At 55.7% G+C, this 18139-nt stretch overlaps 1 long non-coding RNA gene across 1 annotated transcript; it reads right to left on the bottom strand.

Moving 5' to 3' along the window:
* Positions 1 to 3754: 3754 nt before the first annotated feature.
* On the bottom strand, positions 3755 to 5116 carry LOC309400754. Its single transcript, XR_014176707.1, has 3 exons — positions 5066 to 5116; positions 4092 to 4144; positions 3755 to 4012 (listed from the first exon to the last, which is right to left on the bottom strand). It is a non-coding gene; the product is annotated as an uncharacterized lncRNA (long non-coding RNA).
* Between the last annotated feature and the right edge of the window lie 13023 nt (positions 5117 to 18139).

The following is an 18139-nucleotide window of genomic DNA, read 5'->3' as shown; positions in this document are numbered from 1 at the left end:
GTCTGTCTGTCTATCTATCTAAAGTGTCCCAGTGTCTCTAGATAATTTGCCCCAAAACAGGGAAAAGTACCATTGAGAATAAGAATAGGGACAATGAAACCACATAAAACCCACTTTGGAAACAGGTCCTCCTCCCACCTGTCCAGGTGATAAGACGGTGATAAGACAATGGAGTCAAGGCAAGGACTGACAGCTACAGAGTTTGGCTCTGTCTGTCTGTGGAGCTGCCTGGCCACCCTGGGGGGGGGGTATGAGCCTTCGAGATCCACAGCTGTGTGATGGGGTGGGGGGTCTCTTGCCAGTGAACCTCCTTTTCCTTGGCTGGCGCCTCCCCCTCTGGCCACCTCTGGCTCCCTCTTATCTCTGGGCCAGGAAAACCACAATGCCACCTGTGTCCAATTGCTTCATGATAACAAACCACGATAACCCCGGGACCTTGGAGGAGGTTGCAGTGGTGGGGCGGGAGTGCCGGCCAGGGGTTGGGGCAGGGTCCCCGTTGCTGGATGGCAGAGGGAGGCTGCTGGGCGATGGGGGCGGGGGGTTAAAGGCCCCCTCCCCAAGCAGAGCCAGCCCAGAATGAGACCTTGTGCACCTTCTTCTCCGGCCTGGTGGGCTGCGGTGTGCGAAAGGGCCGGTCCGCGGCTGACCTTGCGAGCCGGCTGGCGTTTCGTGCTTGTAGAGCAAAAACCTCCGCGTTTTTGGATCCCTTGGTTGCTCTAAGGGTGGGTGGGGGCCTTTTGTGTGCCACCCGTGCTGGGAATTGACACAGGGCGGTGCTGAGGCCAGGACAGGACACACAACGGCTGCCGGTGAACAATTGGACCCTCGGAATCGATGAGACCTGGCAGCTGCCCATTACAGGCTGACCGATAGGACAGGTCACGTCAAAGAAAGCCGGTAGCTCTTCACATTTTTTAAATTATATATTTATTTACATTCCAGATTCTTTTATGGTTTTTTAGAAGTGCTCAAGGTGGCGAACACAATAGTCCCTTCTGCCCCTGCTTTTCCCACAGGAACAACAACCCTGTGAGGCGGACTGGGCTAAGAGAGAGAGAGACTGACCAGCTTTCGGGCCAAGGCAGGACTAGAACTCGCCGTCTCCTGGTGATTGGCCCGAGGTCCACCCAGTTGGCTTTGATGACTGAGTTGGGAGTAGAATCACCTTTCTTTGTGATTGGCCCAAAGTCACCCAGCTGCCTTTCATGGCTAAGGCAGAGCTAGAACTCACGGTCTCCTAGTGATTGGCCCAAGGTCACCCAGTTGGCTTCCATGCATGAGCCAGGACTAGAACTCCCAGCCTCCTGGCTTCAGACGAAGGGCCCAGAAAGCCTCTTTCCTGCCATGTGGCAAAACCCCCAAGTGGGCTGCCGGGAGGGCCAGGCTGTGGGTCCCTGCACAGGGGGATTCCCAGCCGTGGGGAAGGAGCCTCAGTGCTCAGTGCTCGGGAGGGACGCCTGGCTGGGCTCCTTCCCCAGAGCCTCGAGGGGAGGCGCTTGGTGAGTTTGGGGTGCCCAAATTCAAAGCTTAATCGAAACTTGGTTCCCTTCAGGAAGGGCCCTCCAGCTGGGCTGGGCCCCAGGGACATCTGGGCAGTTTCCCTGGGAAGGGGGAGCACAAGCCAACGTGGCCTCCCCTCCCCTCACATCACAGGGTTGGTTTGATCTGGGCACAGCCAGCGTCCCCGCTCCACAAGGGCCTCCTAACTGGGCCACACCTTGTGGGGCAGAGGGGGGGGGCATCAGCTTTCTTAATCTCCGGCCATAATGGGGCCATTGAAGTTCCTGTCTTTTGCAAACAAGCAGCTGATAACACAATCAGGGAAAACAAGGCGTGCGATAAAACCCTTTGCCGCTTGGGGGGGGGGGGGCTTTCCACGCCTGGAATGCCCAGGTACTACCTCCCCCATGAGGCTGGGCTCCGTTTCCTCTCTCTCGCCCGGGGGCTGCGCTCTGTGGGACGTGGAGCAGAGGAGGCCTCTGGAGGACAGCTGGGAACCATGGCAGCTAAGGAGCGCCAGATGTTGGGGGAACCCCTGGAAGAAGTGAAATTGGGGGGGGGGGCGAAAGTGTCCCAGCCAATTTCAGTTTGGTCGGATTCCCAAATTAGCAGTTCTGGGCATCCCGAGGGAAGGACGGCTGCTTGGGGATTCTGGGAGTTGAAGTCCACGCACCTTAAACATGCCAACTACGATCTCTGCATGGCGCCCTTTCTATGCCACTTCCGGCATCCTTTTGCCCAGGTTCCAGAGTGCCCCCCCCACCCCTAAGGTTCCAGCTGGGCCTTACTCCCCAGGCCTGTGAAAGGGGGAAGTCGCTTGTCCGGTCTGCTGAGACATTTTGTAGGCATTTTCTTTATTAAGAGTCCTTGACCGGCCTTTGCAGAGAAACAGTTCAACACAATTTGTGATTGAGGAATGGAAAAATACAACTGAACAATGGGCAGCTAATTAGAAGTTTTGCACGGTTGTGTATCTTGGGGGTGAAGACACCAGCCCAGCAGGTGTGTCTGTGTCTGTGCGAGGCTGGCATCCCTTTAAGAAACAATCAACCTAAAGTGTATCTGTCTGTCCCTGGCATGGGGGCAATCAGGGCACATCTGGGGGGGGAGGGAGGGGCTCTGCAAACCGGCCCACTCCTCCAATGCTGCTGTGGGGTGAGAGTTTCTCCACCTCACCCCCCCCCCAATCCTGGCTCCTCATCTTAACGGCTGACAAACCCTGATTTAAACGCAGGCAGGACCTCCGGGAACCAGGTTGCCACCCAGAGGAATCACTCCTTGTGAGGAAGCTGCCAAGGAGGTTTTCTGCCAAGCTGGCGGTGAGGCTGGTGGAGGAGACCCTCCCTCACCTCCTGGGAAGTCCCAGGAGGGCAGGTCTCCTGGCTGGAGAGGAGGGGGATGCACATCTGGATGACCAAGGGAGCCCCTCCTTGGGGGGAAATGGTGCGGCCTGCATCAGTGCAGCCAATCCAAGGGGGCTCCCTGGGGAGGGGGACATGGAGGGGCAGCCTGGAGCCAGCTCCTCAGGGAAGGCTGCCCGCTCTCTGCCGGTTGCTGGGTAGATCTGGGCCTGATGGAAACCAGGGTGCAATCAGCACCAGGGTGGGAGGCCAGGGGCCCATCGCTCCTCCCCCCAGCAAATGCCCTCCTGCCCTGGGCCCAAGGCCCAAAGAGCATGCTGGGAATTTCGGATGGTGGGAGGGGACACAAGGGTGGTGCAGCTGCCCATCCATCCACCTGCTTTACAGGTGGGATTCTGGTCCTAGAGCTCCCCCTGGAGGTGGGTTCAGGTTGTGCCAGGAATTTAATCTGGTCTTTGAATCGCCCCTCGTTGCCCCCAACTCTGTGCTCCCCCCAGGGGGACTCTGGCCTGGCTCTCCCCCCACACCTGGCTGCCTGAAGCACAAGCAAGGCATCATCCGCCTTCAGCCTGTTGGAGGAGGGGAAATGGTTGGGGGTCTTTGAACCTCACTGAGGGGCCTTCAGGAAAGAGGGGATCCACATTGCTGTGCTCCCCACGGAATGGGGTCTCAAATATGTGGATGAGAGGAGGTCTGGAAAAGAGCTCCTTCCTTCCTCCATTCCTCCTTTCTTTCTTTCTTTCTTTCTTTCTTTCTTTCTTTCTTTCTTTCTTTCTTTCTTTCTTTCTTTCTTTCTTTCCTTCTTTCCTTCCTTCCTTCCTCCCTTCCTCTTTTCTTTATTTCCTTCCTTCCTTCCTCCCCCTCCCTCCCAGGCACTTTCTGCAGAGGTCCTTCCCCTCCTGTGTGTGTGTGTTTGTGTGTGTGTGTAGAGAGACGAGGCCACCGTCAGGGACCAGCCAGCAGACCCTGGGGGAAACTGGATGCCACGGCCAGCAACTTGGTGAGTGCCCATTGATCTAGGTGGAGTCGGGGTGGGGGTCCCCTCCTCCTCCTCCCAATTAAGCCAGCTCTGGAGATCGGGGTGGGGGTGGGAGGGGATGGACGAGGGGGAGGCTCTTCTGGTGGATCGGGGCCTCACAAGCCAGGGAAGCCTGAAAGAGAGAAGGGAGCACCAGTCAGAGCAGCCCCAGTGTGCCGGCTGCCAGGTGCCCAGATGGCGCAGGCTCTCACCTGTGGTCGAGATGATGGAGACGCGGTCTTCGTCCAGCTTCATCTTGTACCCGCTGAAAAGACACGGAGGCCCAGTGAGTCTGGGGGCATGGGGGGGTCTGAAGCCCACCTGAGGGGCCTCTCTCGGCCACTTGAGCCCCGGCTCTGCTTCCTAGTGCCCAGGAGGCTTCTCCCGTGCCCTGTGGGCGCCTCTCTCACGATGCCCGGGGTCAGTCCGGTCTGGGGGGGAAACGGGGGTGGGGGTGCCTGGAGCTTTGGGTCTTGGGCAGCCGATTGCTGGTCTCCTCTGCGGTCAACCCAACCCTCCGACAGGGAGGGCTCCAGGCAGGGGAAGAGGGGAAGCCTGGCGAGGAAGGGGAGGGGGCTGGCAGGGGGTGGGTGAGATGAGAGGCAGACCCTGCAGGGCAGCCCCAAGGGCTCGCAGGGGGCTCAGCTGGCGGAAAGCTGCCAAACGTTTCCCTTGGGTGGTCACCCAAAGTAGGTAACAGGGTAACTGATGATGTTACCTAGTTGGGTCATGAAATGTCTGCAAGAAAACAACCTAGCTCAGAAACCACCAGGGATCCCACAGTCCACTTCCTCTTCCTCCTCCTCCTCCTCCTCTTCCTCTCCTCCTCTTCCTCCTCTTCCTCTCCTCCTCCTATTCCTCCTCTTCCTTCTCTCCTCCTCCTCCCCCTCTCCTCCTCTTCCTCCTCTCTTCCTCCTCCCCCCTTCTAGCACTGATGATGTTCCCTAGTTGGGTCACGAAACACCTGCCAACCCCCTCAGCTCAGAGACCCCCAAAGACCCCTCCTTTCAACCCTGAGCTTCCAATATTCTCCTTTACTGGTAAAACTTTTCTCTGGCCCTCCCGTCTCGTCCTCATCCTGGTTCTATGCCATCACCATTCTCATTATCGTTCCCCCCCCCAAAACTATCACTGCGGTGGGTGGGGGGGGTGGCAACGCTCAGCCCAGACTGGGCCCCCTCCTTACTGGTTCCGGTGCCGACAGACGCAGAGGATGATCAGCGTCAGGAGGAGGATGGTGGCCAGGGGGATGAAGACGCCCAGCAGGATGGTCAGCAGGTTGGGTCCCTGGGGCTTCCCTGAGGGGGGGGAAGAGCAAAGAAGTTGAGCAGGAGGGAATGAGGGGCCAGAGGGCCCCAGCCTGGGGGGGTGGGGGGGTCGGAGAAGGGCGGAGGTCTGCCTACCTGCGTCAGTCGTCTGGCTGACCTCCGGCAGGGCCCGGGTGGTACTGGAGGCACTGGAGGCACTGGACGTGCTGGTTTTGGGGGGCGCTGGGGTCGAACTCTCCAGCGGGGAGTCCTCGCAGAGGGGTCCGATGTAGCCCTCGACGCAGACGCACTTGAAGCCCTCCGGGGTGACCTGGCACTCCCCCTCGTTCTGGCAGGGCCTGCTGACACAGGCGTTGTCTGCGGAGGAAGAGACGGGCGAGATGTGGCACAAATGGGGGGGGGGGACCCACCGTGGCGCCCCCGAGAGGCGAGGAGCCATCCGCAGTGACGGAGTGCAGGAGACCAGTACGGGCTCCCCTCCCTGGCCTGCTCACCTTGGAAGCAGCCGCGGACGTAGTCGGAGACGGTGCAGATCTCCCCTGGGCCGCAGCCGGCCGGCAAGCACTCCAGGGCGCCCGTGGCCTGGCAGAGGCATCGCTCGGAACAGTCCTCCGTCATGAAGGTCTGGTTGATCTGGGGAGAAGGGGGCTCAGTGCCATGACGGGCAATCCTCTGCCCACCACCAGGTTCCCTCTCCAACATCCACCACCCACCGCTCGGCCGGCCTCCCGTCCCCGCTCTTTCCCTGGGTCACCCAGGCCAGCCACCCTAGTCAGTGGGTCACCTTTGGCAGGGCCTCCTTAAAGCCCCCTCCCCGCTTCATCCACCTCCCGTGTCGCTTGGTCATTCCGGTTGGGCAGCGCCTGGAACCGGTGGTGAAATTCAAATTATTTTACTAGCAGTTCTGTGGGCGTGGCTTGGTGGGCGTGGCAGGGGAAGGATGCTGCAAAATCCCCCTTTCCTCCCGATCAGCTGACACTCGGGAGGCCGAGGATAGGTGGGGGCGAGGCCAGCCAGAGGTGGCATTTGCCGGTTCTCCAGAACCGGTCAGAACCTGCTGGATTTTACCCCTGCTTGGAACAATCTCTACCCCAAATCTTTGATTGACTGACTCAAGATTGGCTCCAGGTTTGAAGAGAAATTTGAGAAGGTGCAAGAAGGACTCAGATCGCTCATTTCCCCCAGCCCCAAATGGAAGGGAGGGGGAAACAGAGGGCGATGGGGGAGAGAGAGTGGGAGAAAGAGTGAAAGAGAGAGAAAAAGGAAAGAAGGAAGGAAGAAGGAGGTGGGTTGGAGGAAGGAAGGAAAGAACAGAGAGAGAGAGAGAAAAAAAAGGAAGGAAGGAAGGAAGGAAGGAAGAAAGAAAAGGAAGAGATAGGTTGAAGGATGGAAGGAAGGAAGGAAAAAGAGGGAGAGGAAGCGAAGGAAGGAAGGAAGGGGGAAGGGAGCTCCTACCTGGTAATACCGGCCGTTGATGGAGCAGCCGCACTGGCCGTAGGGTACGCTGACCAGCCCGCTCAGGACGTAGCCGGGGTCACTGGCACAGCCCTCCACGCAAGGGGCCTCACAGCTGGACTGGGCAGCCAGGTTGGCACAGCTCGTAGGGCAGGCAGTCATGCAGGGCTGGTAGCTGGTGTGGGCCGGGCACTCCATCTCTGTGGTCGGAGAGAGGAAAAGAAAGGAAGGAAGGAAGAAAGAGAGAGAGAGAGAGAGAGAGAGCCAAATCAGGGGCTTTTGTCTCAAGAAGGGGGGGGAGTCTCGTGCCCCCAAGTATTCAGTTCAGCAAAAACGCCTCTGCTGATTCAGGAGTGGGATCCAGGCACCCCCCCCCCACTCCCCCACCCCCAGTTCCGACCATAACGGCACCTGCCCATCACAGTCATCACTTCATGACAATCATTGAACGGATCTGCTGCGCGATGGCACCCTACTTCAGGGTCTCTTTTGCAGTGGCGGTCACTAAGAGAATCACTGAGGCCGTTAAGCGAACCCGTGGTTCCTTAACGGGCACGGTTTTGACCACCACCCCCCGCAAATTGCAACAGAGCCAGACCTGCGTTGGCGTGGCTACAGAACGACCGTCAGAACACTGAATCTGGGTCAGACTGACTCCCCCCCAGGGAGAGGCTGTTTGAAGTTTCCACGGACCTCCCTGGGGGGTCCATGCGAGTGGACGTAAATCGAGGACCACCTGCAGGCAGAGCAGGGAAGGTGGCACGATGCCCCCCGGGAGAAGCTCCCTCCGTTTATGCCAGACCCACTCACCGCAGCCGATCGTCTCCCGCCAGGGCCCCAGGGCCACCTCCTGCTCCTGGCACAGCTGGGCATAGGCCTCCAGGTCCTGGCACAGCAGCTCCGTGTCGTTGAACAAGGCGCAGAGGTCGTAGACGCAGCTCCTGCCCAGTCCGAGGGAGAAGCCGTTAGGCACAGCTAGGTGTGTGTGTGTGGGTCCTTTGGCCCCGCCCTGGCAGCCCCTCCCCCGCCTTGCACACTCACTTCTGGAAAGGGGCGGGGGACACCAGGGCGTGGCAGGCTGAGAAGGGGCCGCTGGGGTCCAACAATGCCCCGCAGGCCCGGCTCCCGTTGACGACGGCCAGCTGCTCTAGGCTGCAGTCTATCTCGAACCCCGATTCGGGCTCTTCCTCTTCCGGCTCCTGACGCCTGTCGGGGACAAAAGGGGCTGCTTCAGGATTCGCACCTGGGCCCGGCAGGCAAGCCAGAGCAACAAACCCCTGGGGAAGATCAAGCAAGCGAGCAAGTTGGAAGGGACCTTAGAGGTCTTCTAGTCTAAGCCCCTGCACAAGGAGGAGACTGCTGGTATATAGATACAAAAGTGTCTGTCCATTCTCTTCTTTGAAACCTGTGATGAAGCAACCACAACCTCTGGTGGCAAGCAGTTCCACTGGTGAATTGTCCTCACTGTTAGGAAGTTTCTCCTTAATTCCAGGCTGCTTCTCCTTGATTGGTTTCCATCCGTGGCTTCTTGTCCTGCCTTCCATCCATCCATCCATCCATCCATCCATCCATCCATCCGAATAAAGCTGGAGGAGATCATGGAGGTCATCTAGTCCAGCCCCCTCTCCAGGCAGGAGACTCTACCCTATTCCAGATAAACAGTTGTCCCGTTTCTTCTTAAAAACCTCCAGTGTTGGAGCATTCACAACTTCTGGTGGCAAGCAGTTCCACTGATTCATTGTCCTCACTGCTAGGAAGTTTCTCCTTAATTCCAGGTTGTTTCTCTCCCTGATTAGTTTCCATCTGTTGCTTCTTGTCCTGCCTTCAATCCATCCATCCATCCATCCGAAGAAAGCTTCCAGCCCCCTTGCTTTTCTCCTTGATGACTTTCCATCCGTTGCTTCTTGTCCTGTCTTCCTGAATTGATCGATTGATTGATCCTCCCTGGGGGCCCAGCGCCCCCCTCCCTCCCTCCCTCCCTCCATCTTTTCCCTTCCTTTCTTCCATCCATCATGGCCCCCAGCTGACCTGACTCTGGCCGGGCCGAGGGTCCCGCTGCCTCTGTCCAGCTCCTTGCTCTTGACTGAAACCTGCCAGCTGTTGCCGAAGGCGTTGAGCGTCCGAGCCCGTGTCCCATCTGGCTTGATGTACTCATTATTGCGACGGCCGTCGTAATTCCCGCAGAGGCCGCCAACCCGCTCCTTGTAGGTGTTGGGCAGGACAATCTCTGGGGACACAGAGAGAAAGAGGGACGCTCAGACCAGCCCCCACCAGCCTCACCCCTAGTCCTCGATTTACAACAATTCATTTAGTGACCATAACGGCAGTGAAAAAAGCGACTCATGACCACTTCCTGCACTCATGACCGTTGTCTCCGTGGTCGCGTGATCAAAATTCAGGCGCTTGGCCACTGACTCGCCTTTACGACGGTTGCAGTGAACCAGGGGTCACGAGACCCCCTTTTATGACCTTCTGCCGAGCAAAGTCCACGGGGAAACCAGACTCACTTAACAACTGCATCAGTAACTGAACAACCAGAGTTATTCACTCAACAATTTATTGCAAGAAAGATCGTGAAATGGGGCAAAACTCACTTAACGACGATGTCTCTTACCAACAGAAATGTTGGCTTCAGTTGTGCAGTTGTAAATCGAGGATTAGCAGAGTTGGAAGGGACCTTGTGGGTCATCTAGTCCAACCCCCTGCCCAAGCAGGAGGACCCTACCTCTGCCTCTACCTGGGATTGAACTCACGACCTCCTGATTGGGAGGCGAGAGCTCCACCTCTCAGCCACAGCAGCAGATTCATCATCTGTAGTTGGTGCCAGGGCGGCAGCTCCTGGGGTTCAGATGACCTTCTGGGGACCCCAAAACACCAGCAGGGGGTCTTGTGCGAACCCTCTAGATTGTGTGAGGGTGTACGAGGGCTCCCCTTGAGCTCTGCCTAAGGAGGGCACCTCCCTGCCTGCTTTTCCAGGGGTGCCCAAAGATGATACACCCCCCCCCTCCAGCTGAGACCACCTGGTGAAATCCCCCCTCCCTTTGCACTCGGCCTCCGCAGTGGCCCCAGGCCCCTCGGCTAGGCCAGGGGGACCGGGATCCTCAGGTGCCTGCAGTTCTTTGCTTCTCGTGTCTTCTGAATGGCTGAGATACTTCAGTGCTGGGAGGGGGGGAGAGGGGCAGCCCTCCCCCTCCACTTCACAACAAACAGCCAGCCCTGCCCCCCCCAGCGTTCCCCCTTCCTTGCCAAAAGCTGTGCTCCAAGGACAGAGGCCGAGGTCCAGGTAGCCTCCAGCTGGCGAGGGAGACGCTCCTATCACACCCCTTCCTTCTCTTCCTTTCCTCCCCAGACGATACTGACCGGCAGAATTGTGGCCGTCGTAAGAGACGGAGAACCCAAAATTGGTCTCCACAATCAGCCTGCGGCCCCTCTGGGTGATCTGCAGCCCCTCCGTGGGGGAGTAGGGAGGAGTGACCCTCACGCCGTTGACCTGGAAGGAAGGGGGTAGCCGTCACTGGGGGTGGCAGCTGGAGGCAGTAGTCGGGGGGCGAAGGGGAAAGGACCCTCCAAGCAACTCCTCTGGCAGGCTGTTCACATGGGGAAGAAAAGGAGGAGCAGGAGGTGGGAGGAAAGAAGGAAGAGGAGAAAGAAGAAGAAAAGGAGGAGGAAGAGGAGGAGGATCAGGGCCAGGGGTTTCTAAGACTAGTCGCTGAGTGGAGCTGGGATGGGGGCCTCTACGTCGGGGAGCAGAGACCATCCAAGATGCCAAGAACCGAGACGAGCCGGAAAGAAGCACAGTCCAACGGAGACCCCCACTTGCCCCCAGGGGCCTCATCCCTCAAGCAGATCTCCTGCCTGCTCACCGCCATCTTGCGCCCCTGCATCAGGGTGACGCGGAAGCCCAGCACCTCCACGTAGACCTCGCGCAGGAAGGAGAAGCGGTGGAAGATGGATCGGCGGTGGTTCCGGCCGTCCACCGAGAGGCGTTCCAGCCCATCAGGGAGTCGCCCCATCGTCTGGGTCAAGGTGTAGGTGCACCGGCCTTGGAAGTGGTGGACAAAGTTGTCGAAGGTGCGGTAGTGGGGGTCCCCCGAGATCACGCACTGGTGGGAGCCTGCCGGAGAAAAACAGAGTTTGCAAAACTGCAGAGGGGGGAGGGAGCAGAGGAACATGGAGACCTCCCCCCCCTTCACTCCATAATCCTGGGCACCCCGCGGAGACAAGGACTTACCGGTGGGCCGGCAGTAGTGAAGGCCCTGATTGCTGGTGCTGCACTGGGACCCCGTCGGGCAGCCGAAAGTCTGGCACTCAATTTGCCCGCTCAGGCACCTGCAGCGTTGCTGGCAGCCACTCGTCACCCAGGTGTCCCCGGACTGCAAAGGAAGCGCAGCAGGTGAGGCTCCCGCAGTGGTGGGTTCCGGGCGGTACGGCTGTACCGGGAGTAGCCGGGCGAAGTGGCCACCGTGCTGGGGTCCAAAACCCACCACTGGGCTCCAGGATCTCCCTGGCTGGCTGGCTGCCCCCAGCCCTGGCCGGTTTCAGAAAGCCGGGTTGCCTCAGCCTCGTGGGTATCCGGATGGAAGACCACCAGGCGATCTCCGCTTGACAGGCCCACAAAGATCCTGGGAGGAAGGCAGCCAAGAGGTTTTTGCGGCGGCTCGAATCGTGGGCGTCGAAAGGTCACTGGTGCCTGGGACTTTGGAGTGGCACTGCCCATAGGAGGCCCAGCACAGCCCTCCCCCCTCCTCACTTACGTTGTGGTATTCCTGCTGGGGGTCTCGGCACCCGCACTCCCGCATCGGGACGCAGGCGAGGTCACTGAGCACGTAGCCTCGGTCGCAGGCGCAGCCCTCCACGCAGGGTGCGGGGTACTGGCAGCTGGCAGGGGCATAGAGGTTGGAGCAGGTGGCCGGGCAGGGAGAGGCGCATTCGGAGAAGTGGCTGTGTGGAGGGCAGGGAAGAGCTGCGCAAGGGAGAGAGAGAGAAGCCAGCGTTACTCTTGGGAGCAGGAAGCGATTCCTCCCCTCTACACAGTGGAGATATTTCTAGTAAACCGTGTGTTGGTTGGGGAGGCTTCTACGCTACTCTAATGGCACCAATAAAAGTAGTCCTCAATTTATGACACAACCGAGCCCCACTTGACACTATAGCTGTCAAGCATCCGGAGTTTGGTCGGGGGAATGCTGCAATGGCCGTAAGTGTGAAAAACTTTTTTCCAGTGCCGTTGCAACTTTGGATGGTCACTAAATGAATAGTTGTAAACCGAGGATTACCCGGAAGAGCCATTACGACACGAGTGCAGCTAGGCTTTGAGTTGCGACTACAATTGAGCTGGAGATGTATATCGCTAAGTGAAACGTGTTTTAAGAGAGTTGGCCGCATCTTATGACTTTTCTTGCCACAAGTTGTTAAGCGAATCGTTGCCTTTGTGAAACCCATCACGTGGTTGTTAAGTGAATCTGGATTCCCCCCTGGACTCGGCTTGTCAGAAGGTCGCAAAAGGGAGTCGCGTAATCACGTCATAAATAGGAACCGGTTGTCAAGCATCTGAACTTGGATCAGGGGCCATGCGGGGGGGGGGGGGAGGATGGACGGATGCTGCAACCGGCAGGTGAAAAACGGCCGAAAGTCCCTTGTTCCAGCCCTGTTATAGCTTTGAATGGTCGCTAAGGGAACTGTCATAAGCCGAGGACTTCCCGTATGAAAAAAGTAGGCAGAAACCCACACGCGACAGAGCTGGAGGACCGTGAAGTGAGAACGGTGAGGCTACTTGGGAATTGCGGGAGAGAGGAAGGCGCCCTTCCTGTGCCGTGTCCCCCCAACCCTCCCTTCGCTTGGCGCGCTCTCCCCGCCTGGGGTGGTGTGGCCCCTGGGGCCCCCGAGAGGGCTTACGGCAGAAGGTGCTGTTCCTCCAGGAGACGCCGGTCACGCCGTGGCTCTTGCAGGCCTCCACGTAGGCCTGGATGTTGTCGCAAAGGACGGAGGCCAGGCCCTGGTACTGGCACAGGTCGTACAGGCAGTTGTGGAAGAAAAGCTCCGGGTTGACGAGGGCGTGGCAGGCCTGGTACTTGGGCGCCATGATCTCCAGGCACAAGGCGCTCAGGCGCTCCAGGTCCTGGGCGGAGCAGCTGGGCTTCAAGTCCGGGCGGTCGTCTGGCTGGCAGCTGTGCGGGGGGAGGAGGGAAGTGGGGAGGGGGAGGGAAATGGAGGCTGTGACCTTTTTCGGAGGAATTGGATTTCCTAGAGTTGAATTACAGGGGACCGTGGAGGGCAGGGGTGGCAAACCTTCTCAGCACCAAGTGCCCAAACTGGAATGGGCACACATGTCCCTCTGCCACAGCACCAGGAACCCAAGAGTGGCAGGTTGGTGCACGTGTGCCTGGCTTTGGGCCTTCTTTCATGCCGTTTTCCGGCTGTTTTTGAGGCCGTTTTTTTTGAGGCCAAGAAATGCCCCGAAAATGCCCCAAAAGCAGCCTGAAAATAGCCCGGAAAATGACCTGCCTTTTGGCTGTTTTTAGGCTGTTTTCTGGCAGAAGAGCAGCTGATGATGGCATACGTGCCCCCAGAGAGGGCTCTGCGTGCCACCCCTGGCATGTGTGCCATAGGTTCGCCATCACAGGGATAGGGAGTCCTCAAATTACGACCACGATTGAACCCAAAGGTGCTTTTTCTAGGGGCCCTTCTGGTTTTTATTTGAAGGCGTTTCTCTTCTCATCCCAGAAGCTTCTTCAGCTCTGACTGGATGGAGGGGAAGGGAAGGATTGAGACTCCTTGCAGACAGCTGGTCATTTGCTTCCTTTTAGAGGGTCCCTGAGGCCACTTGGAGGTTTGTCTATGTCCTCGGGGTCACCTGAGTGGTGCAAATTGGAACTGCTGAAAGGAGCTGTGTTGTAGGCTGAAAATAGATGGTGTCGTATCCCGCCCCCTCTGTTGAGAGAGGGGTGAGACTCTGAGGACATAGACAAACCTCCAAGTGGCCTCAGGGACCCTCTAAAAGGAAGCAAATGACCAGCTGTCTGCAAGGAGTCTCAATCCTTCCCTTCCCCTCCATCCAGTCACAGCTGAAGAAGCTTCTGGGATGAGAGAAGAGATGATAGTTGGAAGAGATGACACCACAACCTACTGAGCTGAAGCCAGAAACATTCCTGCTAGGAATTCTACCTGAAATTTATAATAAAGAGAACGTAAATTTAATCATTCATGTATTAACCGCAGCTAAAATTGTATCTGAGCAACATTGGAAAAGTGTAGAGATTCCTACGGATCAGAAGGTAATAAGGAAAATATCTGAATGTGCAGAAATGAAGAGATTAACATTAGCAATTAAGGAGAAAGAGCAAACTGATTATTAGATGATTTGGGAAGTATTTTACCAATGGCTGGAGAGAGAAAAAAGGAGTTTGGAAATGAAGTAAGCTAAAAAAGTAGTAAATAATACATATCTTAGATAGAGAGATAGGTAAGATGAAAACTGTTAGCATGCGTACGAGGAGAATAATGTTTAATGTTAATATGATATTGTTACTAGAAGATATTAAGAAGAAAAATGGAGAGTTCCATAACGTTTAAATGCTCAATATATTATAATACTAAACTTAGGGAAATAATGTTAATATGAATGTGAATGTTGTGGCAAAAGAGGAATGATGTTGCACAGAGATGCTTCTACCCAGACTGACACACGGCATAAGGAAAGATGGGAGGTTTATTCTTGTAACTGAAAAATAATAAAACTCTCTATAAAAAAAAAGTTGCCAAAAAGACTATATTTACATACAAGGGTCCTATGCTGCGGAGGTCCTTTGCAAAATTAGTTATAAGCTTCCTGCTGGTTACATTTTAGGGTGTGTGTGTGTGGGGGGGAAAGGAACAGGGTTCAGCTATAACTCAAACAAAGCTTACACCTGACTGTCTGTAAGTTTTCCTAAATATGCCCTAATTGATTCATGAGTATCGAGCCAAGTTTCAATGCAAAACTAGTCATTTATTAGGAGCGCCGTTTGGAAAGGCCTTTTCGCAGTCAGATCTAAGCTTTGCTTTGAGTTATAGCTGAACCTGACCCCTCTTCCTTCCCTCCTCTCAGTCTGTGTCATAAATCACATTCCCCAATGAGGTGCACCCCTCCTAAGCCTGCTGCAGTAATCTGAGATCCGACTTCAGCTGACAGTACGCGTGGAATGCACTCCCACCCACCCCTTCTCTCACAGTGACAACGTTGGGAGTTGACATCTAGCGTATCTACATGAGGGCTATGAATGTGAACACTTTTGAGAGCAGGCCAGAGAACTTCAATTTTAATGTGTTCTGGGGTGCCCAAAGAGGAAAAAAATGACAATAAATGTTAACTTAATCTTAGTGTCAACTCTCTGTGTTGTCATGGGGACAGAATGAGGGGGAATGCATTCCACTCGTACTGTCGGCTGGAGTCGGATCTCAGATTACTGCAGCCGGTTTGGGAGGGGTGCATCTATAGGGTAATGTGATTTATGACACAGACTGAGGGGGGGGGAAGGAACAGGAGTAAAGTTCAGAAGTAAATCAAACAAAGCACAGGCTTGATTGCGAACAAATATTGCCTAATGGACCACCTAATAAATCACTGGTTTTGTATTAAAAACTTGACTCGATAATGATGAATTAATTAGGGCATTGATGGAAATCTGACATTTAGTTTCCTTCCCAATCTTCCCCTGACAACTTACCCCACATCACTATCCCCGGGAGCTTTCCAGCTGTTTCCAAACTGGCTGTCGTTGGCCGCCAAATGTCCGTCTAACATCAGATAATCGTCTGCAGTCTGGTTGTTGAAGTTACCACACATGCCACAAACCTGGGAGGGGAAGATGGATTTGATGGGAGCGGGGAGCCCGTCTGCGTATAATGTTTTCAGCCAACGAGGGTTTCCTTTGACGATGCTTTTAGTCCCTTGAAGTCATGAAGCAAGAGGGTGAAATCCTGGTAACGGCCAAGTTGGCTGAAGGTCCGTGCCAAGATTTGAACACCAGGGACTTGGAGAGTCATTATTATAATGTGGGAAACGCACCTCCCTGACTGTGAAATGGAGCCTTAGCAAGACCACGCTAGGAACCATCCTACGAGATGCTACGAAAGGCTGCACCTAATCTACATGAAGCCACGGAGCACGGGCCTCATCATAGAAGGGTCCAATGATGCTAACCAATGAAAGAACACAGCCCAGGCCCAATAGGACTGAACCGCATATAAAACAACTCTCAATTTTTCTAAGGGGCCTCCCACCTTGTATCTGGGGAGAGGGTGTTAGAGCTGGAAGGGATCTTGGAGGTCTTCTAGTCCAGCTTCCTGCTCAAGCAGGAGACCCTATCCCATTTCAGACAGGTGGCTGTCCGGTCTCATCTTTAAAAAAAACCCTGGGATGAAATCCTTACAACTTCTGGTGGCAAGCAGTTCCACTGGTTAATTGTCCTCACTGTTAGGAGGTTTCTCCTTAATTCCAGGTTGCTTCTCTCTTTGGTTAGTTTCCAACCATTATTTCTTGTCCTGCCCTCTGTAGTGCTTTGGAGAATAATTTGACACCCCCCTCTTCTTTGTGGTAGCCCTTCAAACACTAGAATGCAGCTAATTCCTCTTTTCTCTAGACTAGCCAAAGCCAAATCCTCCAACCTTCATGGGTTTTAGGGGCTTACCTTCCCAAAATACGTCCCAGGCAGCTGAATCTCCAAGTGGTGGTTTCCATCAAACTTCACCACCAGCCCAAAGTTCGTCTCGATGACTACGTAGATGCCCCGGGGAACGATGGAGACTCCTGGGATGCGGTCCTCGGCAGGGACTCGGACACGCTTGCCATCAATCTGTGGTCAAAGGAGGGAGGGAGAGCATGAACCGTTGGTCTGAATGGTGGGTTGGAGTCCAGATGTTAAAGGGACAAAAAGCCTAAATTTGTAAGAGCCCCCACTTTTAAGAGCGACTGTGGTCCTCCCAAGGAGCTAGAAGATGCTGAGAAAGAAGGAATCGGGAGTTCTGTCCTGGGGCCACGTCATTTGTGCAACCAAAACGGGACCTCTCGTGGACTCTCGGCGTCTTTTGGTTTGGAAAGATGGCAGGAATCAGAAATTCACCAAGAAAGAAAATTCCTTTCCCATCCCAACATCTATAGGAGTTAGGTCAATGATGGCGAACCTACGACACACGTGTCAAAAGTGACACACCACGACATTTAGGGGGACACCAGCATTCGCCATCACCCAACAATCGCTATTTTCAAAAGCAATTTTTTGTGCGATCTTTTGTGCGATTTTCTGAGGCCACATGTCATGCCTGCAAGCCATCTTTTCTTTTTGGACTTCAGGCCTGCCACACTTTCTACTGTGGGAAAATGGGATTATTTGGAGTTGAGTGATATGTAGCCATAATAACATTCTTCTTAGACAGCCAAGGTCATCCTTTGTCTCTGCACCTGGCCGGAACTGGATGGGAGGAATCTCTCTTCGTGGCAGTGGGAGATTGGACCATGGGATGGACTGGTGGGTGTTGGGGCAAAATCTTGAACTTTCAACTGGGTGGGAAAACCTGGAAGTTTTCAGATTCGGGTTTTTCCAGATGTGCCAACATGATATCTCTAATAAAGTGGAACTTTGAGGAAGCCCAAGCTTTGGAGTTTAGTTTTGTTGGGGGAGCAATACTTTGCCTTGGGCTCTGATTACTTTTGGGTGCTATTTGGAACCCCGACAACAGAGTGCTAGATAGCTCCCCACTGGACCTCACTGGGTAAAGGTTTTCAGTTCTAGGCAGGTACTTTCTGGACTGACCACTTAATGGAGCAAGGCCAAGACTCTTGTCCCCAGAGGAAGCGGCTCCTGCACCCCAGGCCTTTCCCATCCTCGGGAGGGGCTCTCTTGCAACTCCAGCTGCCCCCTGGGACTCCGAGGCCCATGGCTCTGCCCTCCCGCCTCCTCCCCCACTCAGCCAGGACCCTCACCAGCACCCGCCGGCTCTTCTGCAGAGTGATGGTGACTCCCTGTACGTGGACCGTCACGTGGCGCAGGTAGGAGGCCTCTGGCTGGCCACGCTCCTCATTCTTGGCCGTGATGTTGAAGGACGGGAGGCGAGGGTCGTGCTGGCACAGGGCCACCAGGGAGTAGGTGCAGGTGCCCATGAAAGAGACCATCTTGCCATCAAAGGTGTAGTAGTGGGGGTCGCCAGCCACGTGGCAAGTGGACACGCCTGCAGAGAGAGAAGAGCAAGGTTAAAGGTGAGCTCCTCTGTTCTGCAGCCGGAGGGGGTCCCGGAGACGCCCCTGGCCGGAGGGAGAGAGGTCTCACCTGTGTCTTGGCAGCCCAGCAGGCCCTCCACAGGGCGGCACTCCTGGACAGGGGTGCAGCTCCACTCCTCGCAGGTGATCTGGTTGCCAGCAGCACAAGAACAGCGCTGGGTGCAGGTCGGGTTCCCCATCCAGCTGTCACCAACCTGGGGGACATTGAGGAGGAACCGGTCAGGTGGCCTCGTGGGCATTGTGTTTGTCTCCCCAAATCTTGGTCTCCACTCTAGCTCTCTCCCCC

This window comes from Natrix helvetica (assembly GCF_964273705.1).
Source record: "Natrix helvetica genome assembly, chromosome: W".
Classification (NCBI taxonomy): domain Eukaryota; kingdom Metazoa; phylum Chordata; class Lepidosauria; order Squamata; family Natricidae; genus Natrix; species Natrix helvetica.
Note: the sequence above shows the minus strand (reverse complement) of the source record. Positions and strands in the feature narration are given on the sequence as shown.